Source organism: Squalius cephalus (genome assembly GCF_949319135.1).
Source record: "Squalius cephalus genome assembly, chromosome: 8".
NCBI classification, from domain to species: domain Eukaryota; kingdom Metazoa; phylum Chordata; class Actinopteri; order Cypriniformes; family Leuciscidae; genus Squalius; species Squalius cephalus.
Window position 1 is genome coordinate 37,992,943 of NC_137129.1, and position 18,679 is coordinate 38,011,621.

An 18,679-nucleotide genomic window follows, 5' to 3' on the forward strand; every position below is an offset into this window, starting at 1 on the left:
TTCTTTAAAACTACTCCATCTATAAACGGATAGTTATATCACAAACAATTTACTGTTATTTAGACAACAAAAATCGGAAGTAATACACTACAATAAATTATAAAAGGAGGACGTTTCGAGAGAAGCAGCAGATGACGGACGTGCGGCGCTGGAGATTTTACGTGGATATTATGCTGGCAAAGGGAAGCCCCGGGTAATAAGCTTGTACACAGAGCTAACTTCACTGCAAAAATTGTCGAGCGAGAGTGTTACGGAATATGTCATCAGAGCTGAGACTACAATCACTGCTTTGAGAAATGCTGGTGAGAATCTGAGTGACGAACTTTTGACAGCAATGGTTTTGAAAGGACTTCCAGAGACATTTAAGCCATTTACTGTCCATGTTACTCAGAGTGATGTTAAAATGACTTTTGCTGAATTTAAGACAAGACTTCGAAGTTATGAGGACATTGAAAATATGCGGACAACTGCGTCCGGGGACAATGTAATGAAAGCAAGAGCGCAGTTTGGAACGAAATCCACTTTTGCTGACTGTGCGGCTGCAAGTGCTGACATTGTCTGTTACCGGTGTGGCACAAAAGGCCATAAAGCAAGGACATGCCAACGTAAACAGTGGTGCAGTCATTGTAAAAATACCACTCACCGCGATGGAACCTGCAGACGGAGAAAGCCGCGGGATAACGTAAGAAAAGTGTCCAAGGAGCCGGGTGACAACAAGGAATATGTTTTTCGGGCAAGCGACGCTGAGATGTGGAGACATGAGGACGAGAGAAGGGGCCTAATGGTGGATGCAGGTGCAACTTCACACATCATCACAGACATCACAAAGTTCCAGAGGTTTGACAGCAGTTTCCAGGCTGACACACACTGTGTGGAATTGGCTGACGGCACGAGATGCAACGGAGTCGCTAAGAACAGAGGAGACGCAGCAGTATGTTTGGTGGACAGCACTGGACGACGTTTCAAGACAACACTAAGGAACGCGCTGTACATCCCAACATATCCACAGGACATCTTCTCTGTGAAGGCAGCCACCTCGAACGGAGCAACCGTGATCTTCAGAGAAGGGAAGAACGTTCTGCTACATAAAGACGGTACTGAATTCCCCATACACATGCACAATAAACTGTACTATTTGCACACAAAAGACAATGAGTGTGATGACCAATGTAGAAAATGTTATGACTTGCAGACATGGCATGAGATATTAGGTCATTGCAACTATGGGGATGTAATTAAGCTCGAAAATGTTGTGGACGGTATGCAAATTAAGAATAGAGCAGACAAACCAACCCCACCGTGTGAGATTTGCATACAAGGCAAGTTTATTGAGACTAGAAACAGAGAACCAGATGCGAGAGCCAAAGCAGCTCTAGAAATGGTACACACCGATTTAGCAGGACCTATAGACCCAATGTCCCAAGACGGCCATAGATATGCATTATCTTTCACAGATGATTATTCTAGTGCGGGGTTTGTATATTTTTTGAGAAACAAGAGCGACACAATAACCGCCACAGAGAAATTCCTTGCTGATATGGCTCCATATGGGAGAGTTAAATGCATCAGGTCTGATAATGGGACAGAGTTCACAGGCAGGGAGTACCAGGCATTATTGAGTAGAAATGGTATTAGACATGAGACCTCTGCACCATACTCTCCACACCAAAACGGCACTGCGGAACGTAACTGGAGAAACTTATTTGACATGGCTAGGTGCATGTTAATAGAAAGTGGGTTACCAAAAACATTGTGGACCTATGCAGTCCAGACTGCTGCTGTAGTGAGAAACAGATGCTTTAATAACCGAACTAAACAGACAGCTTACTTCATGTTAACAGGCAGGCAACCGAACATTTCTAGAATGCAGAAGTTTGGTATTTCGTGTTACGCTTATCAACATGATAAAAGTAAGCTGAACTCGAGATGTGAGAAGGGCATTTTTGTGGGATATGACAAGAATAGTCCAGCATACATGATCTACTATCCTGATAGCAGGAAAATACAGAAGCGGAGACTAGTTGAGTTTTTATCCCAGAATGAGTGCTGAGGCGGACGAGATCTCGATTGATGATGATAATGACGATTTTGGGGTTGGGAATAATCTTAGAGAATCGAAAAGAGAAGGTCCTGAAATTAATCTACAGAATTCTCAGGAACCGGTCACAGTAAAAGAGCCAGAAATGTGCGAAAACCAAACACAAACCTGAAAAAGGGAGGAATCCTGCCAGAGAGAGGAAAAGGCCAGGTTATTTAAGTGATTGTTTGTGGTTTTGATGGTAACGAAGCTGATATTGATTATTGTTACAGACTTGTATGTAATGTACCCCAAACATACAAAGAAGCAGTAACATCAGTGAATGCAGATGAATGGGTTAAGGCTATGAATGAAGAGATGAAGTCATTAAAGGAAAGTGTCACTTTTACCCTGACCAGTCTACCTGAAGGTAAATAATTAGTGGGGGGTAAATGGGTCTACGCTATTAAGAAAAATAGTGATGGAACAGACAAATACAAAGCGCGATATGTTGCCAAAGGTTACAGTCAAGAGAGAGGTGTGAACTATGATGAGACTTTTTCTCCAACTGCCAGTATGACAAGCATCAGAGTGTTGATACAGAAGGCAGTACAGGAAAATTTGATTGTTCATCAAATGGATGTGACCACTGCATATTTACATGCGCCAATAGAGTGTGACATTTATATAGAACAGCCAGAGGGTTACGAGATAAAATCTCAAGGTAATGCAAAACTGGTGTACAAATTAAAAAAATCACTGTATGGACTTAAACAGTCGGGCAGGAACTGGAACCGAATGTTGCATGAGTATCTTTGTGAAATGAAGTTTGTTCAAAACCCAGCTGATCATTGTGTTTACACGAAGGTTACAGAAACTGAGAAAGTTTTTATAATCATATGGGTTGATGACTTGATTATTGCAGCCAACAGTATGTATGTGCTTAATCATGTAAAAGAGACACTCAGTGCAAAATTTTAAATGAAGGACTTGGGAAAATTAACACATTTCCTTGGTATTGATTATGAGCAAGATTTTGATTGTGTTACAATGTCTCAACGTAGGTATGTTAAGAAAATACTTGAGAGATTTGACATGCAAAATTGTAAGTCTAGAGTAACTCCATGTGAACAGAAACTAAACTACACTGATGATGCTGAGGAAATGAGTGATGTTAGAAAATACAGGGAGGTTGTAGGTAGCTTAATCTACCTGGCAACATGCACAAGACCAGACCTAAGTTTTGTAGTGAGCAAGCTGTCACAGTATTTTACTAGACCAACCACAGAACAGTGGAACACTGTTAAGCATGTTTTAAGATATTTAAAAGGGACACAAGACAAAGAACTGTGTTACAAAAAGGGTGAAAATGATAACTTGATTCATGCATACAGCGACGCGAATTGGGCAGCTGATGTAACTGATAGACGGAGTACTACAGGTTACTGTGTTAGCCTAAACAAAAACGGTCCACTGGTCTCATGGAAGACCAAAAGACAGCTTACTGTTGCACTGTCGACTTGTGAAGCAGAGTATATGGCATTAGCTGCGACTGTACAGGAGTGTTTATTTCTACAGCAATTGTTAGAAAACATTGATGGTCAGAAATATAAATCGAAAGTGTATGAGGACAATCAGGGTGCCATTGCTTTAGCAAAAAATCCGGTGTATAGACAACGATGTAAACATGTGGACATTAAATATCATTTTGTGAGATCTGTGATAAAGGAGGGCAGAATTAGTCTGGAATACTGTCCAACTGGTGATATGGTTACAGATGTGCTAACAAAACCAGCAACAAAGCTCAAGTTAATGAAATTTAACTAATTTATGTTTGGTGTATGAATTTTGTACTTGTATTGAGATGATGAACTGGACAATGATGAAATAGAAATGTGAGAGCAAGTGGGGGTGTTGAGATTTAGAAATATTGTGCTCTCATTTATATTTGATTTGTTTTCCTTGTATTTATTTTTCTTTGAACCAGGCAATCATATTGCAGTGTGTATATCATGTGACCTAATCAGACAGTGACTGAATGAATGCACATGTTTCTGTTTAAATAAAAGTGCGCCAGTCTGAACGAAACTGGAGGATGTGAAACAGTATTCCCTGTTGTCTGCGTGAGTCACTCTCCTAACAGCCTTGGCACTCCCTATTCAGCCCCATTGTATTGATTTTGGTTGCAGTTCCATTAGAATTCCACTGGGGGTGATCGCGAGCGAGTGCAGACTGAATGGGAGTCAATGGGGCTATACGGCTAAATGTGTCTCTTTCACCCGATTGCCGTTGAGAAATCTCAGATTTTATTGTAGGCTTTGCAAGTTCAACATGGGTTATAGGTCGAAAGTTGAGTGCTCGAAGTGGGGCGGTACTCACCGGTACGCAGTACCGGCACTTCTGCATTTTACTCCAAAGCGTACCTGCACATTTTCTTGCGTACCGCTACTTCTCACATGTAGCCGGTACTCTACCACTGACAAAAAAAGCGTCAGTGTCACGCCCATCTCACATACTAAGTTTGCAATGCGTATGCGGAGCTTATTTTTTTTCCCCGCACCCATATTAACAGGTTAGAGCTTTCACACTGCACGCGGATGCGGTCCGGCAATGCGTTCCAGGAGCGGTGCATATCCAGCAGTCCAACGATCGTTTCCACACCGAGTCTATTTTCGTTGTGCTGCACGCGCTGAATTAAAGTGACAGCGCGTGGTTCTTGGTCAAAATTAACACAGAATATGACATTATATATAATTTGTATTATTTAAAATTACTTTTAACATTTAAAAACAGACGTTTTAAATTCCAAAGCTTGCAGAAGGTTCCTAATGGCAATACTGACTTCTACAGCTTTCCTGGTAGCCTTGAGTGAATTAACTTGTCTAAGAAAATGATTCATAAAACGTATAAATATCTTTTGAGCCTATGTTTGCTTTCGCCATTGACGCAGACGAAAATGAAAAGACTAAGTTCAGCTTTAGGAGAGGAAGAAATAGTCCAGGATAAGAAGACTGAGAGAAAAAGAAATATGAAGATGAGGAGAGAGCAGGTATTGACAAATAATCTAATGACAAGGTTTTAAAGATAGCCTATTTCTTATAATTTTTTTGGCCTTCAAAAGTCCTAAATTGCACATATGTAGATCAGAGAAATCCAAATTTTCTCGGGGGAGCATGCCCCCCAACCCCCCTAACTACGGGGGCCTTGAGTCTGGTTGTCCAGGGGGGCATAGGAAATTGTTAATCCGGCCCTGGGTGAAAGCGGTGAGAGTAAGGCAAGAGAGTACCGGCACCTTTTTTCCCCCACTTCAAGCACTGCTTATTTCTTTTCGATTTCTTACAGGTTGAGTTGTTGTTGCCTAGCCTGGCTAACGTCAGACCAAGTCTCATTGAGACTTGGGGCTCGTTCTTCGTACGTCGCTAACTCAGTTAGCTGGATTTGATTGTTGACGATTTGGCATGATCTTGGATTGTTTGGTTCTTCGAAGCTCATCCTGGACTTGCTGTCATAGCAACAGCTGCGCAATCTTAAACCTGCTCGGGAGCAGGCTTATTTCATGTAAACAGGATTAGACTGCGGCTCATAAACGGAGCTGATACGGGAAGTCCAGCGCAGAGCGATAGTGCACTTTCTGATATATATATATATATATATATTATTTTTTTTACTCGTGAGATTGTCGTTTACAATATTAATTTGTTGGAAACGCACATTTATTTTCGACTTGTCGGAGTCGGGCTTTAACTACAGCACAAACTGTTTGCATTGCCCTAAGATTATTTGCGAGTGGCTCTTTCCTTTACACTATTGGAGATGCGGAGAACTTGATGGAAAGTGCTGTCTGTCGTGTCATTCGGAGTTTACCTGGTGCTTTTAGGTTTAAAAAACAGTTTTAGTTTTTTTTTTTTTTTGTGACATTTCCAAGCAACTTTATACACAGGGGTGCACATAACATTTTTGGTCTTGTTCTCAGGGGAGAACCTGGGGTTGTTGCTTGGTCCTCACATTTTCAAATGCATTTTTTCCTTAACCCACCTCACAGGAGGAACAAATTAGAGGGATACATAGTCTAATATATTGTTAAATATTGTTATCTGACTATACCTACATCCAAATAAAAAATAAATAAAAAATAAAAATCGAGCACACTTTAAAATAGTCAAATTTTTATCAGGCAGTAGGCTAATATGGCCTAGTCGAGTCTATGCAGACTGCTTGTTATTATGGCAACGCCGGCGAAGGAGGTAACTTTACGTGACAAACTCAAAAAAGGATAATTAAAAACGAAGGCAATAGAAGGTCATCCATCCATTTTTCCCCCAAACGCTATAAATCCATCCTTTTTTATATATAATTTTTATTTATTTTTTTATTGATGGTTTGTCTTTTTTTTTTTTTTTTTTTTTTTGTCATTTATGAGGAAAAAACAATCTTACGTGAGTGACAGTTCTCCATTACGGACGCGACCACTCTGAAAGCGCCGCGGCACTAAAAGAATTTCAAACTTTCACAGAGACCTCAAACAGAAAGCACAAAGCCTTTCTTTAAAGCTAATTTCGTTTTGTATTAATTGTATCTTAATTTTAATCCATGTTTCATTAACCGATTTCGTGGTTTTAATAAATAAAAAAGTAAATAGGCTGTCTTGATTGTTTAGGCTATTTTTTAATTATAGCCTAAGTGTAAAATATTAGGCTGTGTATACCGACATGGATCAATTATTAATAGGCTATTCAATTTCATGTCTTTGCATAGGCTAGCTGATGGCGCACCAATGAAAAATCCTAAATGATGTGCCAAAATGCGTTTTCTGTTAGGCTACAATGAAAATATTGTACGGTCAGGTTTGCCGAAGTTCGTTTAATTTAGGCTATTTATTTATTTAAATAATTTATTTATTTTTGTCCATGTGCGCCGATCGGAGACGGAGTTCACTGCTGATATTCTGAGGTAAGAGAGTTTTCTAGTCTCGCGGCTGTCATCAGCAGCGCCTTGCATTGCCCAATCAGCGGATGGCGGGCGGGTGCGGTTTTGAAAATTGGTCAAAAACGTTGGTGCGGATGGATGGCGGACGGATGATGAGTTTTGCGATGCGGTTGCGGATGAAATAGCCCATCCGCGCATCTCTAGTTCTGAGGCCTATCCAACACCACAGATTGCGCACCTATCTATCCCCAAATCTTAGGTACGCAAATGAGGGTTGCGGCAATTCATCTGGTACGCATTGTTTAATTGGGTAGCGCATGCGCACCTGCGCACCACTTATGTGCATCCCTGTTTATACCCAAAGTTGTAAAGCAGATTTTTTAAGCAGTTTTTTATTTTTTTATTTATTAGACTATACTATTTATTAGACTATTTAAATATATTTTTTTTTTATGAAGATCATGCAATCATGACCATGCACAGTATATGTCACTCAGGCTTATAGGCTAGCTAGACCATAGACTGCCATCAAGGCCTCAATGAAGGGGATTATGTGAACAGAAAGGGGGTTCCCAATGTAAATGTGCAGCCCAATTATACTGTGATTCTTAATATTCCAGATTAATAATATTATATCAAATAAAAAAAGGCAGTTGACAAATCTTCCATATCACAAATGTGAAAGCAAAATTGCCAGGATCTGTGCATGACTTAAGCATTTTCAGAGATTCACATTTATGCACATTATTTGAAAAGTGGTAAGGAAAGTTCCACAATTAAATATCAAGCTCACTGTATTACATACACTTATGCTGATCCTAACAGAACTGCATTTGTTCATAGGTGATTATGACATGTTCCTGCCAGCAGACAGGTGTTTTATGACCCCATTCCCTGACCCAACCAGTTACAATTCAGCTCTAGCCAGGACAAGGGCACACAATGAAATGAACTTTGGCTAACTAAAGGGAAGATTTCAGTGTCTGAAAAGTCTGAGGGTTGCACACCTGACAGGGCCTGTGACACTGTTGCATGTGCCATATTACACAAAATTGCCACAAAAAAATACAAAAATAAAAAACACTTTTCATTAAATGTTTAATAAAAGACAAATATGCTTGAGTTCCTTGAGTTTTATTTCAATTGTTCTTTGTAAAGAAAAGCCAGTGGTCAAGTGCCTGCAACAAGAGATATTAGACACATGCCTCATACAACAAATAAAAAGGAAAAGTTGGCTACACTGCCCACCTGTAGGCCTATGTCTCCTCTGTCTGTGCAGACTCTTCTGTAGGCCTTTCTGTAGATGTGGAATCCAACTTATATTGCATGCACCCATAAAGCATACAAGTATAAATTACGTAAAGTTATTTATGCACTTGCAGGTAGGTTCCTCCATATGACAGTTATCTGAAAGGGTTTATTTACTGTCCAGTGCAATGGAAACAAATGGACATTACAAAGTCTTATACTTTCTTTCCATTGGAAAGTTAGAAAATGTCCACTTAAGGTAACAAGTGTTGGTGTATTATGTAAAAGTGCACAAAAGAGGAAAACACAATTACAATGAACTACACTTGGGAAAAATGTGATCAATAACTCTTTTTCAACTCTTCTTCAATAAATAGTTTTACATTAACATAAGTTTATCAGTTTTCACTTTTACAAGTCAAAGCAATTCATCATGGCTCAAGATTTAACAGTTGAAATGACTATACAGCCTTAATTTAATGCAGCAAAAAATATTTTACAGTGTAGGCTACTAAGATATTTTCTTTTTTTCAGCCTTTATCTTGGTTGATTTTATAAACAGACAACCATGTATTTTACAGTGCCTTTTATAGAAGAGAAGAGACTATAATATAACAAAAAATGACCATTATGTAGAATATTTTGTTCTTCACTTTTATTTGTTCCCATGTTCTAGTGTGGTGACTCTGACATTACAATGAACAAAATAATTATGCAATTATTAAAATACAAAAATATAGGATAAGTGATAAAAAACATATAACATGGCCACTTCTAACGGATTTAAATTGTCTGCTACTTTTTGCCAGCCCTCTCTCCTGGCTTTTGTAGACTTTGAGGCGTTCCCTGGCGTTTTTTGATTAAACATTAAAATTCCGAATAAACTTCGACTATCTTGCTCTGCTGAGGAGAAAAACTGAGCGCGCTCTTTGGCCACGCTGAGCAGCCAATAGCAGCGTTGCTGATCAATGTTTCTACGATCGATACATATCCCCTTTTAAGCCAGCGCGTGAACGCGCAGTTATCTCAGATAACTCAATCCAGCTATACTAATCATATCCGGCAAGTGTGTTCGAAGAACTCAATTAGTCGGATTATGATTAGCACGATGAAATCATCTTGGATGTGTCATTTGATCTCGGATGTAATAAGCAACGTACGAAGAACGAGCCCCTGGTCTGGGAACTACATGCGCATTTTCTCGTATTTGAGGCGTGGTTTACGAATGCCCAGAGCCGTTTATTGGGCGCTACGAATGTCTATCAAATGCGCCTGTACGTAGCTCATAGCCAATCGCTTCAATTATACCAGATGACGTATGTAGAGTGAGAGAAATTCGACGAGGAAAAAGACGATGGGTCAAAGATTTATTTGTACACGATGGCGTTTAGCGAATATTACCGTTTGTGCAAGATAAACATGAGGGTAGAAGGTAACGTCGAGTCTGATATAAACAAACTGCTTCGGTGTCGTCATTATCTTGCTGCTCCCTCCCCGTTCTGTGATTGGTTCCCTTTTTCAGGGGAAAATTAGTCCCATGGTGTCCAGACTGCCTAGCAGCGTGAATAGAATCGCGCTGCGAGCAAGGCAGTATGGGGAAACCCAGGCTAGTTGTTGCCCATAACACGCTAGCATTCTGCTAATGACGTTAGCATTCTGACGTCATTGACATTTTAAAAGACTTTTTAAACCAAATAAGTGACTCTAAAAAATCTAACACCCAGCAATGTGTAATTTCTTTGCATCTCCTTTCGCATACAACATTTAAATTACTAGACAAAAAATTATATCCTGAGAAAAGTGGGTTTTGAGGGGTATTTCGCCATAGACCTCCATTCATTCTGCACTCGCGAGCGAGCGCCCCCGCATGGACAGAGACGTGTTACTGCAACCAATCCAGATCCCGGAAGTAAGCAGAGAGTGCCAATTCTCTGATCCTGCTCGCCTCGTGGGCCCTGTCCCAAATGGCGCACTTCATGCGGACTTTCGGTCTCGTGGACTTGAATTGCGCGTGCTCGCTGAGTCTACGAGTCCGTAGGCCGTCCCATTCACATTTTACCGCTCTGAAGTGTGCTCAGCAGCGCCCCCTTTGTACCCTTGAAGCGGTCTTCCGCGAAGCCCGCATAGAAGCAGGCTCCACGCACTTTAACTACCCAGGAATCCTTGCGAAAGGCCAATCAGACAACGGATGGGAGGAGATTTCACTCACGGATAATTGTTGACATGGCTGAGAAGAAAATATTATGTTTTTTATGACCTAAATGTACATTTTACCAGTTGTTACCTACAGTTTATACAAACATTATGGTCATCGACCAGTGGTTGATGTCTCAAACATAATAATAGCGCGTTTAATAATACGATCGCATTATGATTCATTAAATAAATAGAACCGAATGTCAGGGCTTTACTGAGTCATATGTAAACATAGTATGAATATTGAAACCTGTAAATTGAAATAAAATATGTTTAAATTATGTTTTAAAATTGTAATCTTAGTTCTAATGGAACATTATGTAGCCTATTATTATGTACAACTGTATACATCATTTAAATAAGCATGATATATTTATTGTTTAATGCCCAGGTGATATGCACAATATCAAAATACAGAACTGTAAAATTAGGCTGTGTAGTTGACATGCAGATAATAGCGCAAAAATGTGATTTCTCCTGGCCAACAACAACCAGGCCGTTATTTCCGGCGTGCCGATCGAGTCTGTCCCAAAAATACCTCTCAATGCGCCCTCGTGGACTCGCACCAAGGGCCGTATAGGTCTGCACTACATGACGTCACCAAAGTGTGGACTCTGAGGAAGTCCACAAGTCCGGAGTGTGCCATTTGGGACAGGGCCTCAGTGGACCTACCCATCCCATATATATAAAGATAATAAATTCTTTGTTTACGAGGGTAAGTCAGATCATTGGCAGAGGTATTTGGACACCATTGAGGACATATTTATGAATAAAAATATTGATTTTAGATAATACAATTTCTAAAAAGTTACTTATTGTCCCTTTAAAATAAATTTTTTGAAGTGAGAAAAGCGTTAGAAAATATAAACTTGTGTAATGTCGTGTAACCGCCTGTAGGCTGCACTGTAGCTCCTGTATAAATACATAGAGAGGCTTCTTGATTCGCGTTGTTGTTGTTGTTGTTGTTTAGACATGATTTCTCCATTTTAGTAGTTTTTATTTTATTTAGATATATATTTAGACATTCTAAAAGACTACTTTTTGTCAAGGTTTAGATATTTTTGTTAGATAAGTATCAGGTTTTGCATTATGATTACAATCAAACAATAACATTTGGTTAGAAAGGGAACACAATGCAAGCATTTTTATTACTCAGTATTTGATCATTAAAAAATCAAACAAAATAAGGGATGGATAGTGATAATTCAAAACACTTATACAGACATTTTGCAATTAATTGGTATTTTGTTCAGTTTAATTCTGTTAATAAAACTTCAGAAGGGAACAGCAATTATGATCTAACAGCAAAAACATAAAGGCATTTTTAGAGTTGTTTTGTCTGAGTGACACACACAAAAGTAAAGACTCATAACTCCAAAACTATAGCAAGGAGAGTCAAAAGGTATCGTTTGATAGAACACTTTTACATTTCTTTGAAAATATAAATTACGTTACATTTGGACATTCTCCTGTCGAGAAACTGCTGATAAAAGACAAAAATATATAATTTTTATTATGATTTTGCATATCTTTCTTGTTTGACATGCAATAACTCAGGAAGGAATTAAGGTTGGAGGAAAATTCTTGGTGAAGTCTCTCTACATGTGAGCTGCATCTGGATAACATTTTGTGGTGATCGCTGTTACGTCCAGAGCCGTGAGGTTTTGTTTGTGTGTGCTCAAGCTGCTGTTTCTCTCTCTATCACTGTCTCTCTTCATAGGAGAAATGTTTCCACCTGATGCACATAATCAATGCCCTGCTGTTGATGCTGGGAGGAGAAGGAGAGGATTTAAACTGCAACCATCATCAGAGCTGTGTTGGTAAAACTTTTCAGTCAAAATCAAGACAGGATATTGTCATTGAAATAATACAAGTTGCAAATAATCTGTTACAATCAGGAACTGAGATAACTCTTGGCACCAGCTCATATAGGAGTTGTAGGAAACGAGTTGATAAATGTGCTAAGCAAGCAGCTGGAAATTCCAATGTAGATATTGAGGTTAATTATAGCAAAGCAGAATTATGGCTAAAAACATTGTTAAGAGTAAATAGCAAACATTATGAGACAATGGGCAGACTGGAAGACAGTTCTATAATATCCAGAAAAAAGCTTTAAGATGAGACATATTTTGTGTTATTGCACGTTTGAAAACGAGCACAGATGGTTCCGGGAAAATTGGAAAACACATTGCACCCCGGAAAGATGAGAGACTTGTTTTGTAGCCAAGTATGCATCATTTGGTGAGGAATATCTCGTGATCAATGCTTTGGTTTGGGCTCTTTGTAACCGTGAGAATCTGCTGTCAATAAAGATTTCTCACAATCCGCCGGCGGGACACTTAGGGTTTAAGGGGATAAAGTAACAAAGCAGCAAACAATCATTATCAAACTGGAGGTTAAAAAACAGTAATAAAAATTTAATAAATAATAAATATTATTTTAACTATATACATACAAACTGTAATTATTTTATTTATTGTTGCATATGCAACAGATATCAGGAACACCTATTAGGCTCAAATAAGAGCAAACACAATTATTATTTGTGTGTCTCTGTGTGTGTGTGTGTGTGTGTGTGTGTGTGTGTGTGTGTGTGTGTGTGTGTGTGTGTGTGTGTGTGTGTGTGTGTGTGTGTGTTTTCTTGTGTGTGTATGTGTGTGTGTGTATTTTCTTGTGTGTGTGTGTGTGTGTGTGTGTGTGTGTATGTGTCCGTGTGTGCTTTTGAGCGAGAGAGTCTCTTTTGTATCTTTTCTCATTTATTGACTGTATTTCGCATATTCTCAAAATTTGCTGTTGCAGTCTTACCAGTTAATTTATGTGTGTGTGTGTGTGTGTGTGTGTGTGTGTGTGTGTGTGCGTGCGTGCGTGCGTGCGTGCGTGTGTGCGTGTGTGTGTGTGTGTGTTTGTGTGTGTGTGTGTGTGGGCGGGGGGGAGGTGTGTTATTTGCACTCTTGATTTTTTAGAGTGTCACCCCTTCATTGTTGTGCACTTGTTTTCTGCACAGTGGCTGATTTGTAGTTTGTACCACCAAAAGTTTCTGACTTTTCGTATTTTTTCTTATTTCCCATTCATTTCCTATGTCGGTCATTTTTGACCACGAAGGAGCCAATTATTTTTACAACCCTTTAACATATCCGAATGATGTCCATGATATTTTTGTGTGTTCACATAGCTAATACAACAAAAGTCACCAATTTTCAAAAAAATGCAAAATTTCAAAACGTAAAAGTTTTCGGTCATTTTTGACCGAAGAGGGCCGGTCTTTTCACAGACTTTTCTTAGAGTTTGTCCTTATCAATGTTCATAAACAATTTAAATGATGTTCATCTGAAATGATGATAATGTTGTTTTAGAGATTTTAGAAACAGCTGCTCAAAATGAAACTCCTCTCAATGTTTCTGTCAGGTTTTGGAGAAGGGAAGTACGTGTCGTTTGAGGATCGTCAGTGGCATCAGTCGTGTTGCATCCCAGACTTCAACATTTTATGATTCAAAATAGCTGAATAACTAACCATCTGAGATTTCGGTATAGAGATGAAGGTTAGGATCATAATTTTCAGGAATATTACAGCACAATGAGTGTATGCTGCAACGGGCTGTTTGTTTGTTTTTGGCATCTGATAGAGCTTTTGGACTTGGAAACAGTGACGTCAGACTTAACAAGTGGACTGAAACACAAATGTTTTAAAATTAAGTGAAGATGGACATTTTTAATTAGTCAAAATGAAAAAAAGATTTACATTGATTTATTACATGTAATGTGTTTCCATGCATTTTGTTGAGGTGTATTTTCTTGTGTAGCCTATTGTATATACATGGTTGATTATTCATGTTGCTTATGTATTATAAAAAAAATTTTGTGTATTAATTGCTATTAATCTATTACCAGATTTTTTTCCAGAGTGCATGGAAGTGAATGTATTAAAATGGATCTAAAATAACTATATTTTCTAAGATAGTAACAACATGAAATTAATTACATTTTTAACCAATTTCTAACCCTAACTCGTGTGGTTCCTCAGAGAACCACCCCTTTTTAAAGGGTGCTTAGAGGATCTACAGAACCCCAAAAAGTTCCTCCAGGCACCTTTTATTTTTACAGTGTGGGATTGGGATTCTGATCGTTCCACCAGCATGGAACCGTGAATGAGAATGTTCTGGAGAGTGATGTTGTGGCTCTCTGTGAACCATGAGCTGTCGCTCATTGACTGATCGTAGGCTTCTGGTAGGGATGTAGACTCGTAGGAGCGAGTGAAAGTAGGAGGGAGCTGAGCCTGTGATAGATCTGTAAGCAAGCACCAATGCCTTGAACTTGATGCGAGCAGCGAGAGGTAGCCAGTGCAGAGAGATGAACAGAGGAGTGACGTGGGCCCTTTTGGGCTCGTTGAAGACAAGACGAGCTGAAGCATTCTGGATCATCTGTAGAGGTTTAGTTGCACATGATGGAAGTCCAGCCAGAAGAGCATTGCAGTGAACAAGCCTAGAGATGACCAGGGCCTGGACGAGAAGTTGTGTTGCATTTTATCACTATCTACTGTAAAAAGCAGCTGTGCTCAATTTTCATACAGATCAAAATACATTAAACATAAATAGCAATATAAATAGGCATCTTTAATAGAATAATCTCTACAATATCCTGAAAGAAGGAAAATATTTTTTATAAGGTTTAATTTTATAAGGTTTCATATTTGTTTCTCTACTTCATATCAGTACCATCAGATATTTAATCATCCTATATTTCATTTAAAGATGTATTTAACTGTTTCAGTACAAAATTCGCATTTAAAATGAATCGGATGTGTTGAAATTTGTCTATCTACTCTATTCTATTTTTGTGGTTAAACAAACCTAGTTTTACCATTGATTAAATATTTGACATGGTACCTTGGTAATAGGACAACAATGTTTTTTTTCTTCTTCTCCTTTTCCTATTTTTTCCCCAGATATTTTGTTATTACCATGATCATAATATCATGGTGTTTTTTAGGTATAGTTTGAAGATCCATAATGTTGTGTATGAATATGGTAATCATACAATTATACATATATTGAGGTATTACCATCTGATTTACCACAGTATTATCACAGATCATTCTGTAATTGAAATGGTAAAAACAGCTTTGATATCATTTATTAATGTTATCACATTCTGGTTTATTTTGATGTAAAAAAAAAAAAAAAACAGACACTTTCACTTGATCAGGTTGAGATGGGAGAAAACAAATGGCATTAACAATTATGAAAAGTTGAAAATAAAATTGTTAAACAAGCATTATATTTTCACAATATAATTTGCAATTATAGCTAGAAAATTTAACAATGAAAAACAAATGATGAAAAAATAGCAAAACATGTTTAGATTTGTAATATAAATCATTTTCATTGTGTATTTCAAAATTTGGGCTGTAAATTCATTTGTTGTGTTTGACAGGTGTGATGATCAGTGGAGTTGAGTTTTTACCTTTATAGTTTAGATATGGGCTAAAATATGGATAGAGTTTCCCAGTGAAAGACTGATCAGTGAAAGAGTAGAGATGAGAGCTGGACTCCACATCATAAAAGGAGACCAGACCCTTCACATAATCCACAAACACACCGACCCGCTGCGGCTTCACTCTCACACACAGAGAGACATCAGGATCATCACAGGCATCATATTCATTCCCATTCCTCAGAGCCATAGTCCAGTATCCATTACTGGGAGTCAGTGCGATCTCTCCCTTCCTGTTAATGGATTCTCTGGCTACTCCTAAAGTCCAGTCAGTCTTTCCCTTCACCTGCACCTCAAAATAAAATCTCCCTGAGGAGAATCCCTCCTTTCCCAAGACATCTACACATGTATCAAATCTCTCTGGTTTGTCTGGGAGTTTCTGTCTAATGTCTCCATGTCTCACTTGTTTTCCATCATCAGACAGGATGAGATTAGGATGAGCTGTATCAGGATCCAGAGTCACATCCACTGAGAAAACAGAGAATATGAATCACAACTTAATACAGATATTTAGTGATGATGTGTGTAATATGTAATCAGTGTTTAATAATACTGTGGGTCAGTGATGAAGCTGTGAGTATCTGAATGTAATCTAGTGTAGTGCAGACAGCACACTGTACCTGCATACTGCTGTATCCTCTTCACTTCTGTAGAGACTAATGACAATAAAACACCATCAGATCTTTGACATGTTTATGTGTGAATTATAGACAAGATTTAAGGTTATATTTAAAGAATTGTGGACAACATCATGTTTTATCTGATCAATGTTTCTCTGCTGATATTTAGAGAATCCCTGAACTCCTATTGTGTTTGAGCTCTAAATATTCCTCCTTTTTAGAACATTTTTGGGAAGGTTTTATGAAATTTGTATTTGAGATATTTTTATGCCTAATGTTATTCATCTCAGTTTTGGAGTGGATTAGTGTTGTGGTTATTCACTAAAGACAACACTTTAAAAAAATATTCTTTAAGAAAATGAAAACCAACAGAAAATGGCAGAAAATGAATGTTTCTTTCTGTAATTTCTCATCTAAAAGTGTTCACAGATTTACTAAAGCCTCAAGGTTCTGGTTACAGTGATGAAGCTTCTAGTACAAGATGAATTTACTGCATGTTTCCTGAAATTAGAGATGAATATGACCTGCTCTCTTCAAGAAAAACTGTGATGATAATGAGACACAAACACATGATCACACACTTCTCTTATTTCACCTTGATCAGACTCATTCTTCATTACTGATATTAAAAGATGATAAATATATGTATCTGTGCGGTGTATTTGATATTGCTGTACCAGTTAGCGTGAGTTTCTCCTGTAGAGAGTCCTGCAGTTTAGTCAGAGCTCTCCTCAGAGTCTCCAGACTCTCATCAGTCTTCACACTGATCTCAGACCAGTTCCTGGTGTTTCTAGAGCTGCACAGGGATGAGTAAATCTACAGCAGGAGAGAGGAGAAATCCTTCAGCATGGGGAGTGTTATGGTGTCATATACTGCATTATCATTGATCAGAGAGATGTTGACTGACCTGTAGGAGGTGGAGGTGATCTTCAGTGTGTGAGAGCTGCTCCAGCTCAGTGTTTCTCATCTTTAGCTCAGTGATCTCCTGCTCCAGCTCTTCAATGAGCTCTTCCTCCTGTTTCTCTGCTGCTTTCTGCTGCTCCTCCATCATCTCCAGCAGTTCAGTCTGACATCTCTCAATGGAGCGGATGAGATCAGTGAAGAGCTCCACACGGGCTGCTTTCTCCTTCTCTGTGTTTCTCTGATCAACCAGGACAATCAATATTGTTTCAATATTGTTAATATTATCAATGATTAGCTGTATTGTGGGCATGATGCATATTACAGAGTACAGACATTAATTATGTCTAAATTCATGTGTCCAGCAAGCAACCAACCACAATTACTCACTTTTCTGACTTCTGCTGAGTGTTTGATGTCTTGAATCTTCTTGAATCTGTCCTGGATCATCTGTTGTGTGTCTTGAATTATCAACTGAGTCTATGAACAGAGAAAATTTGATTGATGGAATGACATGATGAGGGTGAGTAATAATGACAATTTTTATTTATAGGTGAAATATTTTAATATTGTTAGTACTTCATACGCACTTCTTCTAAAGAAACAGTGTTGTGGTTCTTGTGATCTCCGTCCGTGCAGGACAGACACAGACATGTCTGATCATCTCTACAGAACAGCTCCAGAGGTCTCTCATGTTTCTGACATATATAGTCCTCCAGATTACTCACAGGATTGATCAGTTTGTGTTTCCTTAAACCTGCCACTCTCAAATGAGGCTCCAGGTGAGTTTCACAGTAAGAGCTCTGACACACCAGACACGACTTCAGGGCTTTCAGCTTTCTTTCCTCACAGACGTCACACAGAACTTCAGCTTTTTTCAGAACTTCAGCTTTTTTCTCAGGACTTTTCTTTTTATAGTGATCTACGAGCTCTCGGAGTGTGGTGTTAATCTTGAGATCAGGTCTGTGCTTGAATGTTTCTTTACAATATGGACAGTTGCAGGTCTGGCTGTTGTCCCAGCACTTATTCAGACATGTCTTGCAGAAGTTGTGTCCACATGGAATGCTGACTGGATCAGTGAACACGTCCAGACATATAGAGCTCCTCAGTCAGTGGACCGCTGGAGGAAGACATCACTGGAGAGAGAAATGATGAAGATAAATCACCTGCATTAGTGTAAAGTCAAAATCATGTTGAGAAAATGTCCAGAATGAGCAGAGCTTTATTCTAAACAATGCGTGGCTATTTTCAAGATAAAATATAAGATAGATTTGAGTGGGTT

The 18,679-nt window shown here is 38.6% G+C and overlaps 1 pseudogene across 1 annotated transcript; it reads right to left on the reverse strand.

Moving 5' to 3' along the window:
* Positions 1 to 15,791: 15,791 nt before the first annotated feature.
* Positions 15,792 to 18,531, reverse strand: LOC307163576 (E3 ubiquitin-protein ligase TRIM39-like; annotated as a pseudogene). Its single transcript, XR_013824077.1, has 6 exons — positions 17,988 to 18,531; positions 17,788 to 17,877; positions 17,405 to 17,638; positions 17,175 to 17,313; positions 16,498 to 16,533; positions 15,792 to 16,345 (listed from the first exon to the last, which is right to left on the reverse strand). The product of XR_013824077.1 is annotated as an E3 ubiquitin-protein ligase TRIM39-like (transcript).
* Between the last annotated feature and the right edge of the window lie 148 nt (positions 18,532 to 18,679).